This window comes from Symphalangus syndactylus, chromosome 13, assembly GCF_028878055.3.
Source record: "Symphalangus syndactylus isolate Jambi chromosome 13, NHGRI_mSymSyn1-v2.1_pri, whole genome shotgun sequence".
Lineage (NCBI taxonomy): Eukaryota > Metazoa > Chordata > Mammalia > Primates > Hylobatidae > Symphalangus > Symphalangus syndactylus.
The window spans coordinates 95,683,406-95,698,179 of record NC_072435.2 but is presented as its reverse complement, the minus strand read 5'-3'; the positions used below and the strand labels follow the sequence as shown (position 1 = coordinate 95,698,179).

Here is a 14,774-nt window from a genome sequence, read left to right as displayed (position 1 = left end):
CAATATGCCCAGCCTATTTTCTTTATTATTATTTTTCTGTAGAGACAGGGTCTTGCTATATTGCCCAGGCTGGTCTCAAACTCCTAGCCTCAAGCGATCCTCCCATCTTGGTCTCCCAAAGTGCTGAGATTACAGGCATAAATAAGCCACCACACCTAGCCCAAATTGGTATTTTATAAAAAGTTTTGTTACTAAAATAATAATTACATTCAACTATGAAATCATTTAAGAATATTTCCTAAAAGAGAAGCACTGGCCAGGCACAGTGGCTCAGGCTTGTAATCCCAGCACTTTAGGAGGCTGATGGAGGTGGATCACTTGAGCTCACGAGTTCGAGATCAGCCTAGGAAACATGGCTAAACCCCGTCCCTACAAAAAATTCGAAAATTAGCCAGGAATGGCAGCATGTGCCTATAGTCCCAGCTACTTGGGAGGCTGAAGTGGAAGGATCGTTTGAGCCCGGGACGGGGAGGCTGCAGTGAGCTGAGACAGCACCACTGCACTCCCGCTGGGTGACAGCCAGGCTCTATCTCAAAAAAAAAAAAAAAAAAAAAAAAAAGCACTGATGGTAAAGGGACAATAAAATATATACAAGCATAAAGTCAGAAGATTATTTTTAAAATTTTACATAGCTTTGTTATTAATGACTAGTGTCATTAATGAATACTTATCATTTAATTGGTAATTTTCAATAAGCATAATGATCAGTAGTTGTTACAGGTTGAATATTTATCCTAAATGCTTGGGACCAGAAGTGTTTTGGATTTTTTTATTTTTTCAGATGTTGGATGCTTGCATTATATACTTACTGACTGAGCAATCCTAATTCAAAAATCCAAAATCCGAAATGCTCCAAAGAGCATTTCCTTTAAGCACCATGTCACTGCTCAAAAAGTTTCAGATTCTGGAGCATTTCAGATTTTTGGATTAGGGATATTCAACCTGTATTAATAATTAGTAATTGCCAGGCTTAACTTTTCTCCTTTGGTAAATTAAAATAGACTCTAATTGTGATGATGTCTGTTGACATCTTTAGTTGAAGAAAGCTAAAGGAAGCTTTCTTCAAACTAGAATGTCTGTATCTCTAGGGTTACATGAAGACTTTTCAGGGAATACATGGGCATAGACAGTTTTAAGGTAGCAGTTCCTAATCTGGAGTCAGGTAAAGACTTCAAAGAGAATTAGAGGTATTATTAGGCCCCCATACTAGGTTTTATTATTGAATGCATTAAACATATATAAAACCATTTTGTAGTTATGAAAATGTTCATACAATTATTTCAAAATAATTTTTTCTATACATTTTATTTCATACATTTAAAAATATTACTCTAAGTAAATAAATGAATAAATTACTCTAACTTCTGGCCATGAGGGAGGAACAAAGAGTGAATTTGCCCTCTTGCTTTTAACAACTAGAAAACTGAACAAAATATATGAAACACATTTTTCAGACATTGAACAGGCAGCAAGAGCCTTTGATCCCAGTAAGAAAGAGAACAAGAGAACCAGGATTGCCCCAGAGGCACATTCCAAACTACAGAGCATAGAGCAGAATTCCAGGTAGCTATCTAGCTGAATTGAGAAGCCAGTGGGACAAACTGGCATTCAAGAATGCGTAGGTAGATGAAAGTTCTGAGATACAATTTCAAAGTGAATGAAGCTATGCTGAAGAAAATGCAAACCGGTCCCCTTCATGCTCTGTTCCCTGGCCCCACACATGCTTATGCATAGTGTGACACTCCACCAGGTCTGGCAAGAACCAAACTAGACAGCTATGAGTTGAATAGTTTCAAAGCTCACACAAGGCTGCAAATCATTCGATATCTCGTCAGCCAGAGTAGTGAGTCTTCATTGACCACTAAGACATTCAGCAGAAACCTATAAGAACCATGCCTTAATAGTGGGGTAAACCACCCTTAGAGTAAAAGCTAATCTAAATCTACTCTAAAATCAATTCTCAAATGACCAAAGTAATCATAAATTACTAAACTGCCTACCAGAACAAAACCCAACAGTCATGAAAGACACATAACATGCACAAAAAAATTCAGATACTAAACAATGTAACATTCACAATATTCAGCAGGCAATCAATAACCATCAGACATGCCAAGAAGCAAGACGATGCAACTTATACAACAGTAGATCCCAACCCCTAGGCCACAGATCAGTACCAGTCCATGGCCTATTAGGAACCCGGCTGCAGAGCAGGAGGTGAGCGGTAGGCGAGCAAGCATTACTGCCTAAGCTCCGCCTCCTGTCAGATAGGTGGCAGCAATAGATTCTCATAGGAGCCTGAACCCTACTGTGAACTGCACATGCGAGGGATCTAGGTTGTGTGCTCCTTATGAGAATCTAACTAATGCCTGATGATCTGAGGTAGAAGAGTTTCACCCTGAAACCAAGCCCCCCACCCCCCATCCGTGGAAAAACTGTCTTCCACGAATCTGGTCCCTGGTGCCAAAAAGGTTGGGGACTGCTGCTATACAAAACTCCAAGAAATTAAATAAACCACACACAGGATAAACACAAAGAAACTCATACATAGATATACCAAGTAGCTGAAAATCAGTGATTAAAAGAAAAATCTTAAAAGCAGCCACAGAAAACAAGTAAATTACATATAAGAACAAAGATAAGAATTTCCCCAGACTGGCCGGGCGTAGTGGCTCACGCCTGTAATCCCAGCACTTTGGGAGGCTGAGGCAGGCAGATCACAAGGTCAAGAGATGGAGACCATCCTGGCAAACATGGAGAAACCCCATCTCTACTGAAAATACAAAAATTAGCTGGGCATGGTGGTACACGCCTGTAGTCCCAGCTACTCAGGAGGCTGAGGCAGAAGAATTGCTTGAACCCGGGAGGTGAAGGTTGCAGTAAGCCAAGATCGCGCCACTGCACTCCAGTTTGGCGAGGCAGCAAGACTCCATCTCAAAGAAAAAAAAAAAGAATTTCCCCAAATTTGGCAGAAACAACACATGCCAAAGAACTGAATGAGGTCTTTAAACTGCTAAAGGAAACTGTCAACCTAGAATTCTATAGGTTGGGGAAAAAACTCTCAAAACTCAATGTGAAATAAAGACATTTTCAGAAAAACAACAGACAATCACTATAAAAACTATTAGAACTGGGAGGATCACTTGAGCCCAGCAGTTCGAGATGAGCCTAGGCAACACAGTAAGACCCCATCTCTACAAAAAATAGAAAAATTATCCAGGTGTGGTGTCATCTGACTGTAGTCTCATCTACTCAGGAGGCTGAGGCAGAAGAATCAATTGAGACCAGGAGGTGGAGGCTGCAGTGAGTTGTGATTGCACCACTGCACTCCAGCCTGGGTGACAGAACAAGACCCTCTCTCTAAAAAAAAAAAAAAAAAAACTTCAAGTTTTTAAAGCAGAACAATAAAAATAAAAAATGATGTGGGTATATAAAAAATATTTTTCATGTCATAATATCTTTAAAAGATAGCTGATCATTTAAAGTAAAAATAATAAAAATGTATTCTGTTTATAATATATATAGAAGAAACTGTGACAAGAAAGGAGAGGAAATGCAAGTATATTTTTTAAAGATCCTTACATTATATTTGAGGCAGTACAGTATCATTTGAAGGCAGGTTGTGGTATTTAAAGTTAAAAGATATATACTGTAAACCCTAGAATAATAACAAAATAAAAATAACAACAAAATAATAAAGTGATATAACTAAATTGTAGAGATAAAATAAACCCTAAAGTAAACTGAATATAAAAAGAAGCAGAAAAGAGGAAGGAACAAAAAACAAATGTGGCAAATACAAAATAAGTAGCAAGATGGTTGACTTAAATCCAACCATCTCAATAAATTACATTAAGTGTAAATAATTTAAAATTTCAATTACAAGGCAGAGATTGTCAAATTGGATAAAAAAGCAAGACCTAACTATATGCTGCTTACAAAAACCCACTTTAAAAGTATAAAAACACAGGTAAAAGAATGTGAAAGTATACCAAGCTGGAGTGGCAATATTAACAACAGAATAAGCTTGAAGACAAAGAGGTCATTTTGTAATGACAAAGTTGTCAATTCACCAAAAAGACATAACAATACTAAATATGTACACACCCAATAAGAGAACTTCAAAATAAATGCAGCAAAAAGTGGCAGAACTGATAGAAGAAATAGACAAATTCATAATTATAGTTGGAGACTTCAAGAGTTCTCACTTAGTAACAGACACAGACCAAGCAGAGAGAAAAATCAGTAAGGATAGAGACTTCAACAGCACTATCAAACAACCTGACCTAAAACACACACTCTACAAATGACAAATTGTTTTCACGTAGACATGTAACATTCACTAAAAATTATTTTCATGTAGACATGTAACATTCACTAAAATGAACTATATGTTGGGCTATGAAACAAGTCTCAAAATATTTATACCTACTGAAATAATACAAACTATTCTCTTTGACTACAATAAAATTAAACTAGAAATCAATAATAGATTAAAATATATAGAAAAACTGCAAATATATGGAAATTAATCAACACTTTTAAATAATCCAAGGGCTAAAAAAGAAATCACAAAGAAATTTTTAAAATATTTTGAAGAGAATGAAAATGAAAATTTGTGGGTCATAACTAAAGCAGTACTCACAAGGAAATCTATAGCTGTAAATGTTTATATAAGAGAGTTTAAAAGTCCAAAATAATGGTCTAAGCTTCCACCTTAGGAAGCTAGAAAAAGAGAAAATTAAAATAAGTAGACAGAAGAGGAGGAATCAATGAAAGAGATTGAATTTAATGTAATACTTTATTTAGTAGAGAAATGAAAAAAAGGAAAAACAATCCAATGAAGTAAAAAAAAGGTTTTGAAAAGATCAATGAAATCAGTAAAACTCTAGCTATATTGATCAAGAAAATTTTAGCAAGGTGCAGTGACTCATGCTTGTAATCCCAACACTCTGGGACACTAAAGCAGGAGGATCACTTGAGCCCAGGAGTTCAAGACCAGCCCAAGCAACATAAGGAGACCCTGTTTCTACAAAAAATAAAATAAAATAAAATTTGCAGGGCATGGTGGTGTGTGCTTATGGTCCCAGCTACTTGGGACGCTGAGGTGGAAGTATTGCTTAAGCCTGGGAGGTCAAGGCTGCAGTGAGCCATGATTGTGCCACTCCCCTCTGGCCTGCATGACAAAGAGTGGGATCTTGTTTCAAAAATAAAAATAAAAAGAAAGAAAATAAAAATTTTAAAAGACACAAATGACCAATAACAGAAATTCTACAGATTCTAATTCTAAAGTTTCTAAATGAATAGGGTATATCATCAAACATTTAAGGAAAAAAATCATACCAAGTCTATACAAACTCTCCCAGAAAACAGAAGAGGAGAAGATACTTTCCATTTCATGTTATGTAGTCAGCATTACCTTGACATCAAACCAAATAATGCCGTGGCAATAAAATTGCAAACCAACATCCCTCGTTAATATGTAAAAATCCTTAAGATATTAGAACATCACATCCAACCCCACGACCAAATGGGGTTCACTTCAGGAGTGCAATGTTAATTCAACTTTTAAAAATGAATCCATGTAACTCACATTAATTGAATAATGAAAAAAAGCAAAATAATCTCAGTAGAGGCAGAAAAAAAATTGACAAAATTCAATACCAATTCATAATAAAAACTCTCAGGAAACTAAGAACAGGCAGAAACTTCCTCAACTTGATAAATAGCATCTTTGAATATTTACAGCTAACATTATATTTAAAGATAAAATACCACTTTTCTCCCTAAGTTTCAGAACAAGGTAAGTATACCCACTTTTACTACTTCTATTCAATATTCCAACAGAGGTCCTAATCAAGGCAATAAAGCAAGAAAATGAAATAAAAGGCATTCAGACTACGAAGAAAGAAAACAATTTATTCCCAAATGACACAACTGCATATACAGAACATCAGAAGGAATGAATCTACAAAGAAGCTATCAGAAGGAATACATGAGTTTGGCAAGATAGTAGAATACAAGAACAACATATTTGAGGCCGGGCGCGGTGGCTCACGCTGGTAATCCCAGCACTTTGGGAGGCCGAGGCGGGCGGATCACGAGGTCAGGAGATCGAGACCACAGTGAAACACCTTCTCTACTAAAAATAACAAAAAAATTAGCCAGGCGTGGTAGCGGGCGCCTGTAGTCCCAGCTACTCGGAGAGGCTGAGGCAGGAGAATGGCGTGAACCCGGGAGGCGGAGCTTGCAGTGAGCCGAGATTGTGCCACTGCACTCCAGCCTGGGCAACAGAGCGAGACTCCGTCTCAAAAAACAACAACAACAACAACAACAACAACAACAACAACATATTTGAAAAGATTGTATTTCTAGGCTGGGCATAGTAATTCATGCCTGTAATCCCAGCACCTTGGGAGGCTGAAGTGGAAGGATTGCTTGAGTACAGGAGTTTGAGATCAGCCTGGGTAACATACCAAGACTCCAGAAAGTTTTTAAAAATTAGCCAGGAGCAGTAGCACATGTCTGCAGTCCCAGCTACTCAGTAGGCTGAGGTGGAAGGATCACTTGAACCTGGGAGGTTGAGGATGCAGTGAGCTGTGATCACACTAATGCACTCCAGCCTGGGTGACAGGGTGAGACCCTGTCTCAAAAAAAAAAAAAAGAAATTGCATTTCTATGTATTTCTATTAGAAAATTTAAAATTTTAAAATACTGTTTCAAGGGCATGAAATACCAATGAATAAATTTAACAACCTATGCAAGATCTATACAATGAAAACAAAATACTGCTAACGGAAACTGAAGAAAACCTAAATAAATGGAACGATATACTGTGATCATGAATTGGAAGATTCAGTATGGTTAATGTGTTAATTATCCCCAATAATCTAGAAACTCAATGCAATTCAACCAGAATCCCAGCAAGTTTTCTGTAGAAAGTGACAAACTGATTCTAGAATATTACTGAGAGAAGGGATCCACAGGCTTTACTAAATTGTCAAAGGGTCTATGGCACAAACCAAGGTTTTAAAGCCCTATCACTCTCCAAATTGTCAACTTCCATGTGTACTCTTTCCTAAAATTGATTTGCCTGAGACCAAGTCTATGTCCTGAAGATTTTCCTTAACCCACTTCTTTGTTCACAATTTTTTCCCACTTGACTAAAACAAAGTATTTCTCTCAGCCATCCCAGTGTTACTGTAGGCCATTTTCCTAGGTGTAAAAAATTTTGTGGGAGGAGGGGGATGCAATCTGTGGATTTAATTCTAAGAGAAAGCCACTTAAGAGAAAAGCACAAGGAAGTTTGATAAGAAATACTGAAGGAGGCTGTACCTTGCTTCTTTCAGGACAGATGTTAATAACAACAAGAACCCATGCCTTATCTATTACAGAACTACAGTTATGAAGATGGCTGTCACCGAGGTATATAGGAACACATTTATTTCAATTGATAAACTCCAAGGTTTTGATAAAGTAAAGCACTATCAGAATATACAACAATTTAGAAATTAGATCTTTTGCAACTATTTAAACTCTTGACAAAAAACTCCAGGTGTGATCAACTTAAAAAATGTGCAAAAGGAGCACATGTTATTCAAAATTATTGAATACACAAGCAAAAATATTTGAAGACCACTGATCTCAGGTAGTTTGTATCCTGTTTTCTCTATTAACGAAATTATACTTACGTAAATATAACCCACTTTCTTCTATTAAAGATTTGAACTGTCTGTAAATGGAAATGGAGACTCACTTTCCCTTTTTAATTTAATGCTGCATTTTTGTAAGCAGCTAGAAAATGTTGCTACTGGTATTAGGAAAACATTTACTGGCTATGCCAAGTTGTTCTCTATGAACATCTGCTGTTGATTTTGATGGGAAGGTGAAAGGATACAAAATTCTATTTAAAACCATACATATCTATTCCTCTAACGTTGCCTGACAAGCTATATATTAAATGCCATGCACCTTGTTATACACTGAGAATACAGAGGTTCTGCTTTTTAGGGACTCCGTCCAATAGCAGACTCAGTCCTCCAAAGAGTTACAGCAATTAACTTATGGTAAGAATGTACATGCTATGGAAATATTAAGATGGGCTCAAAACTATAAAGTAAGGGGGGAAGGAGTATTCCGGAAGGGATTATAGTACCATGTGCCAAGATATGTAAGGGAGGAAGACTATGGTGTGGTCTGCAAACTAGAGTTACATATGAAAACAAAGCATATTTTCAGAATTGATATTCAAATTTGAGATGCTATCCATCATCCAGAGTCAACACTGATGTACGTATGGCAGAAAACAGGCATGGAAATTCCTTTGGTGGTTTCATATTTACTGAGTATCCACTATGTATCTGATACCGTATGAGAAACTGGGAAGGAAGTAAATGAAAAATAAGCTATGAAAAATCTTACATCAAAGGGGGAAGACAGACAAGTAAAACCACCACAGCACTAGCCTACAGAGTGATAAAACGCTACAGAACATACATGCACAGTGTTATAGGAACAAAAAGAAGAGGAATAGAATGTTTCCCAAAAACAGTAATGCTAGAGGAGTAACCTGAATAGAGAATAGGAGAACTGTAGGAGTAAAATCACAAAGTAAAAACCAAGTTCAGTTAAAAGCTGAAGAAAAAGAAGAAAGTATGGCAAAGGAAGCTAAAAAGCCAGATCACCAAGGACATTGAGTACCAAGAAATCAAGCTATGGAAGCCACAGAAGGGTTTCAGGCATCAGTAAGATGGTCAATCACTCTATCAAGCAGAGTGAAAGATATACTAAAGGTGGAGGCTGAGAATACGGCAAGACTGAAGAGAACTTCAATATGCAATTCAGGGATATTTATAATTCAGAATATATACAAAGCAAGAAAATAAAGGAAATATGGACAAGGAAGATAGAGAAGAGATGGTGGGTAAAGGAAGTATTTCCAACGTGCTAGTTATACAGATTATTTATTTTGGATTTACATGTTAAACTACGTTATATACTTTTATGTGTTATATTTCACGTTTTAAACAAAGGGAAAAGGGTTGCTGAATTACAAAAATAGCAGTGAGAAAGGAGAAGAAAGGAAAAATTAAGAAACAAGTTAAAACCAAGAGAAGAAAAGGACAGAACTAAGAATCCTACCCCACCCCCAATTTCAGAGTCCAGGTGGAAGGCGAAGCCATTTACCAAGGACATATAAAAGCCAGCTGTTTTATAGGGGAAGAACTCAACTTTAGACATGTAGAATTTGAGCTGCCTGAATGACACTCAGATGGAGATATCTAGTAGGTTTTTAGACATGCAGGCCAAAAACTTAGAAAAAACCGTCCAGACTGAAGGTAAAAATTGGTGCACCATGAGCCAGTATGGTAGACTATGGCCTTGAAAAATATCACCCAAGGAAACCCAAGAAGAATACCATGAAAATTACAGAAGGCCAAGGACAGAGTAATCTCCAAGGAGCCTGTAAAATAAGACCTGAACTTAAACGAGATTTTGAATTATTAGCATAGCCATTTGACATGTAAGAAACCTAGAGTCCAAATTTCTTTTCTTAAAATGATAGCTTTTCATTTTTCCTCTGATTAATGAAGAAAAAAGCCTATATTTTCCAATGACAAAGTTTTAAATGATGGAAATTCTTAGTCATGTAAGGCATTTCTCATTGTACACCATTTGTTATAATTCACTTGAAATTCAATCATCTTCCCTTCCTAAATCTCAGCCAAAATAGGATTTGGGGTAGCTTCAGTATGATTCCAGGATTGTGTATCTCTCTACCATCTAGCTCAGCCATCACCTGGCTTTCAATAGAACCAGTATGTGAATCTGTTGTAATACTAGATTTTACGTGCACCTGGCAGAAAGTAGGATGAGTATTACAGCATCTGACAGCAGGTAGCTGAAAGGAACTGGCAATTCTTTCAGTCCTGCCTGCTCATAATTCTAGATACAGCAATAAATGTAACAGGTAAAATTATATTTATGCTTAAGAAAGACTTCCTGAATTTTCAAATAACATGACTACAAACAGTCCTATACTTTCCCAAGAATATATTTTTAATTTTTCCCCAGCTTCCCAAGCTTACAATCCTAAGAATAAAATATGATAAAGCAGAATGAGCTTCCATTTTTGTTGAAGTCACTGCAATGCAAATAAAAGGCTTACTGTAATTACATCTGGCAAAGAAGTTACATTTAATAACTTTCAGTCTCATGGCACCTAGCAGACACTAGACTTTCAAACAGCACAAAATAATAGACACTGACTACAAAGTACAACAATATAAAACAAAGAAACTCAAAATAGTTTGCTTTATCCCTTAAAGGGGCACAAAGGTCTGAGATTTGTATGTAAATGCCTGAAAATAAGAGAATACCATTTATATAATCATTTATAGTTATTCAATGAATTTTTGCAATTGTAATTAAGAATTACATTCAGAAGACATGAAATACGGTTAAATGCTCCACAAAATCTGGGGGAAAATATGTGTGCTTATACTCTCATATGCAGTACTTACCTGTCTGTATCTAAAGAAAGATGATCTTAAGATATATTCTCTCTTTTTTTTTTTTTTTTTGCAGCTCTGCAAGGAGCAGGGCTAACGTTAAGGCCAGAGTTGGCCTTAAGATGTACTCTTGAAATATACGTTTCTGCTTGTGGGAGCACTCAGAGATTAAGAAGTTTTTTAAAAGAAAGTTTTCAAAAACTGGATAATGCTCTTCTTTGTTCTATACAGAAATCATGTTTAATCTTATACAGAGCAAAGATTAAACCAGCCGAGTATAATCATTCTCTTTACAATTACAAAGAGTATCTAATTATCAGACATAGTTGAGACAGAACAGATTACAGAAGACAAGCCTGATTTTAAAAAGGAACATAAAAAACCGAAGAGACTTAGCAATGTACAGCCAAGTTAGTACACAAATTATTGGGTACTTACTAGGTGAAAAGCACCATGCTAAATGCAGTGGGAGAAACAAGAAGTAAAACATTCAGTTTCTGTCATTGGTCACAAATTTTAAGACCACTGTACAATAAGATTTAAAAAGCAACATGAGGCCAGGCGCAGTGGCTCATGCCTGTAATCTTAGCACTTTGGGAGGCCAAGGCAGGAGGATCACTTGAGCTCAGGAGTTCGAGACCAGCCTGGGCAACATAGTGAGACCCTGTCTCTATGTAAATAAAAACATTAAAAAAAAAGGAAAGCAACATGAAATTTCAGGCAACATATGCTTAAATATCAAATTAGTAATTTAAACAATAAGTAAGATCTGAGGAAAGATTACATCCAAGTTTTTTGAAGCTACTTCCAGCCCATGTAATTAGTAAACTATAATTTTTGCAACAAGAAGTTAATCAGATTCTTGAAATTATTGTAATTTTTTTTTAAAGCAGTAGCAGAGGGGTGACAGTTTCTCACTATTCAGGCCTTCCAGCTAGAGAAGAGGGACAAGGAATAACTGGGTAGGAAATTAGACTAAATGATCACTTCCTTAAAGTCTACAGTTCTTCCTTAATTTAAGAAAGTATAAAATCTCGACCAGGCGCGGTGGCTCACGCCTGTAATCCCAGCACTTTGGGAAGCCGAGGCAGGTGGATCACGAGGGTCAGGAGATCGAGACCATCCTGGCTAACACAGTGAAACTCCGTCTCTAGTAAAAATACAAAAAATTAGCCAGGCATGGTGGCGGGCGCCTGTAGTCCCAGCTACTCCGGAGGCTGAGGCAGGAGAATGGCATGAACCCGGGAGGCGGAGCTTGCAGTGAGCCGAGATCGTGCCACTGCACTCCAGCCTGGGTGACAGAGTGACACTCTGTCTCAAAAAAAAAAAAAAAGTATAAAATCTCAAATACAATGTATGAAAACAAACTCATAAAACACAAGTACTGTCTAAGACAGTGGTTTTCAAATTCTGGTGAACATCTAAATAATCTGGATAACTTCTTAAACTATATAGATGCCTACATAGTATCTCAAACCTTTGGAATCAGCACCTATAAAGATGAAGTGTATCTGTATCCTGAGAAAGCTCCCTAAGTGATTCTGATGAACAGCAAAGTGTTAAATTTAAGTTATATGGTTAAGTACACACTCTTCAGTGGTAAGGAAATCTGAGTTCAAATGCCAATTCTAATATTTACTAGAGCCATGACCAACTAACTACCTACCCTAACACTATTTCTAATCTATAAAAAGGGGAAAAGCTAGCTGTACCTCAAGTGATTGTTATAAGGATTAACAGTGATGATGAGGTAAAATGTTTAGTACAATTCTTGGCACATTCAGTAAGCATTAAATGAATTCATTCATTTAACAAACATTAAGCACTTACACATCAGGAGATGAGGAACGTCTAATTAATTTATTAAGTATTAATAAACATGGCAACTCTTCAATGGTGTGGTAAGAACATATAATCAGGAGAATCTATTCTAATCAGGAAAGTCTTCCCTGAAGTGAGCTGAATGATGAATAGGCATAATTGGCTAAAAAAAGAAAGGAAGGGCATTTCCAAGCAGAGGAAGTAGCGTAACCAAAGCCACATTCTTGAAGCAGGAGAACAGAAAAGACAGGGTGACTAGGGGAGAAAGGGAATGTCAGAAAGCACAGTGGAGATGAGTTTGGAAAGGGGACCGACTATGCAGGGCTTATAGGGCATGTTAATGTGTTCGATTTATTTAAAAACAGTGAGAAGCCACTGAAAGATTTTAAACACTAAGACAATGTTATTAGGTCTGCATTTTGAAAAAGTCACTAAGTCTGGTTTGGAAAACTACAGGAGACCACAGTAGATGCAAGCAGACCATAATCAGGAGGCCACGGAAGTAGGATAAGAGATGGTGGTGGCTTGGAACAGGACTACTGTTACAGACGAAGGGCAGACAAGAGTCAAGAGATATTCAAGAGGCAAAATCAACAGGACTTCATGAGAGACTGAGTATGAAGCATGAGAGAGGAATTGTCAAACTTCAACTTCTATAGAAAGGAATGGATAGTAACGCTACCCACGGAGTTAAACACAATAAGAGGAGCTATTTTTCTTCTTGGGGTGGGGGAAGGGAGGTATATCATGAATTTCAAACATGTGAATATGAGTAGTTATTCCCAGTAACAGGGTTGATTTGTCTAGAAAGTATTCCATAGTATAGAAGTACAATGTGTCTGCATTTATTTTACTGGGTATTTATGAATCTTAGAGACAAAATAGGTGTCTGCATGTGAGTAACGTAAATCTAAAGAGAATGAAGGCCCTCACCTTCCATTAGGTTCCCTTCCTTTACACAATCCCCCAAAAGCATTCTTTATGATTACGGTTTAATGTTGCCTCAAGAAGTAATTTGCATACTCAGCTGATTTCATTTTTAAATATTTTTAAAATATTTGTGCTAAAGAATAAGACAGCAAACCAAACAACAAATCTGCAAGGTCCAAAATGAATCTTCAAGCACCTGACTTTCAAGCCATCACCAGAACATGATGGGGTTTTACAGTGACAGGCTGATTTGGAGCATTTTTGCTAAACTATTTATTTTTCTGAACGGAGACATGCTACTTAGAAAACTCACTCATAGAATCCAATGTTTTTAGAAAGTGTCATCACAAATAATTCCTGAGTTTGACGTACTAAAAAATAGTTGACACCTTCCAATGAAGTCACTACATGCATAGCGCTTTTAAGCGGCTTGTCTGGAGCCTCCTCGTGTGCCTTAGAGAGTGGATTTGATAATATGGTCTCCTTAATTACGGATCACAGGTATGTGCTCAGAGTCCAAGAAGTTTTTGCAAGCTTTATCGGTCTAAACCTTCCTCCATCCGTTTTCTCCCGCTTAGAAAAACAAGACTGCAGGAGTAACCGGTGGGGTTTTTTGTCTTAACAAAACACCTGCCCCACCCACCTCACACATAATAACCTTCCATTCCAGAACTAAAGCTACTGTCAGAGAAGGACGGCGGGCTGCAGGGCCCTGGCTGGTGACCCAGGCTACCGGATTCCGGACCTCAGAACTGAGGGGAACTCTCTCACCCGGTCCTAGAATAGTGTCCAATGTCCCCGAAAGGTACTGCGTTCTCCACCACCGAAACCCGAGCTCTCGAGCCGGCATGGGGGGCTCTCTCTCCGGCAGCTGACTCTGATCCCGGGTCTCCCGTCGCCTCAAGGCCTCTTTCGAGTACTCGGCCCTCTCGGATCCGCTCCCCGGAGCTCGCTGCTCGCCAAGCCCCGCTTTGCGCGGGCGCCGACCGCCAATCGTCCGGCCGGCCGCCGGCAGGCCCGTCACCAGGCAACACTCACCAGCCTGGGCGGCCCTGGGAGGCCTACCCCGGGCGCAAGTCCTCCATTCCCTCCTCGCCGGCCCCGGGAGCCCAGGCGAGAGCGCGGCCGGTGAGGGAGGTCCCTCGGTGCCGGCGGCCGGTCACTTACCTCTTCCTTCTTCCAGGAGGGGCGGTGCTGGGGATCTTTCCCCCCGCCCCCCTAATAAACGCCGCCTGGCTGTTCCTGCTCTGCCTTCGTGCCTGGCCACTGACTCCGGCTTTACTCCATATCCTCCGCTGTCCCCGCGGCCGCAAACGTCGGAGCTGGAGGGAAAGGGGAGGGGAGGGGAGGGACCGGGGACGAAAAGTAAGGGAGGGGGGAAAAGACTAAAAGACCTGCCGGCCGGGGGCATGACGTCACTTCCTGCTGGTTCGGAAGAGGCGGAGCCAGGACTTCTCCCGCCCCCGGGTGTCAGGTGGGGGCGGGGCTATAGTCCCGGGGGAGGAGCCAGCG

General features: G+C 38.7%; 1 protein-coding gene across 5 annotated transcripts in view; it reads right to left on the bottom strand.

Annotated features, from left to right (window-relative positions):
- SCYL2 (SCY1 like pseudokinase 2) overlaps window positions 1-14,768 on the bottom strand; it is a 71,850-nt gene extending 57,082 nt beyond the window's left edge. Inside the window, exon 1 of one of the 5 annotated variants that reach the window (XM_055240074.2) lies at window positions 14,034-14,768. The gene's annotated coding sequence lies outside the window, so the exon portion shown is untranslated. The remainder of the gene's footprint in view (window positions 1-14,033) is intronic. The other 4 variants (XM_055240075.2, XM_055240073.2, XM_055240076.2 and 1 more) reach the window with 4 other exon arrangements.
- Window positions 14,769-14,774: the final 6 nt, after the last annotated feature.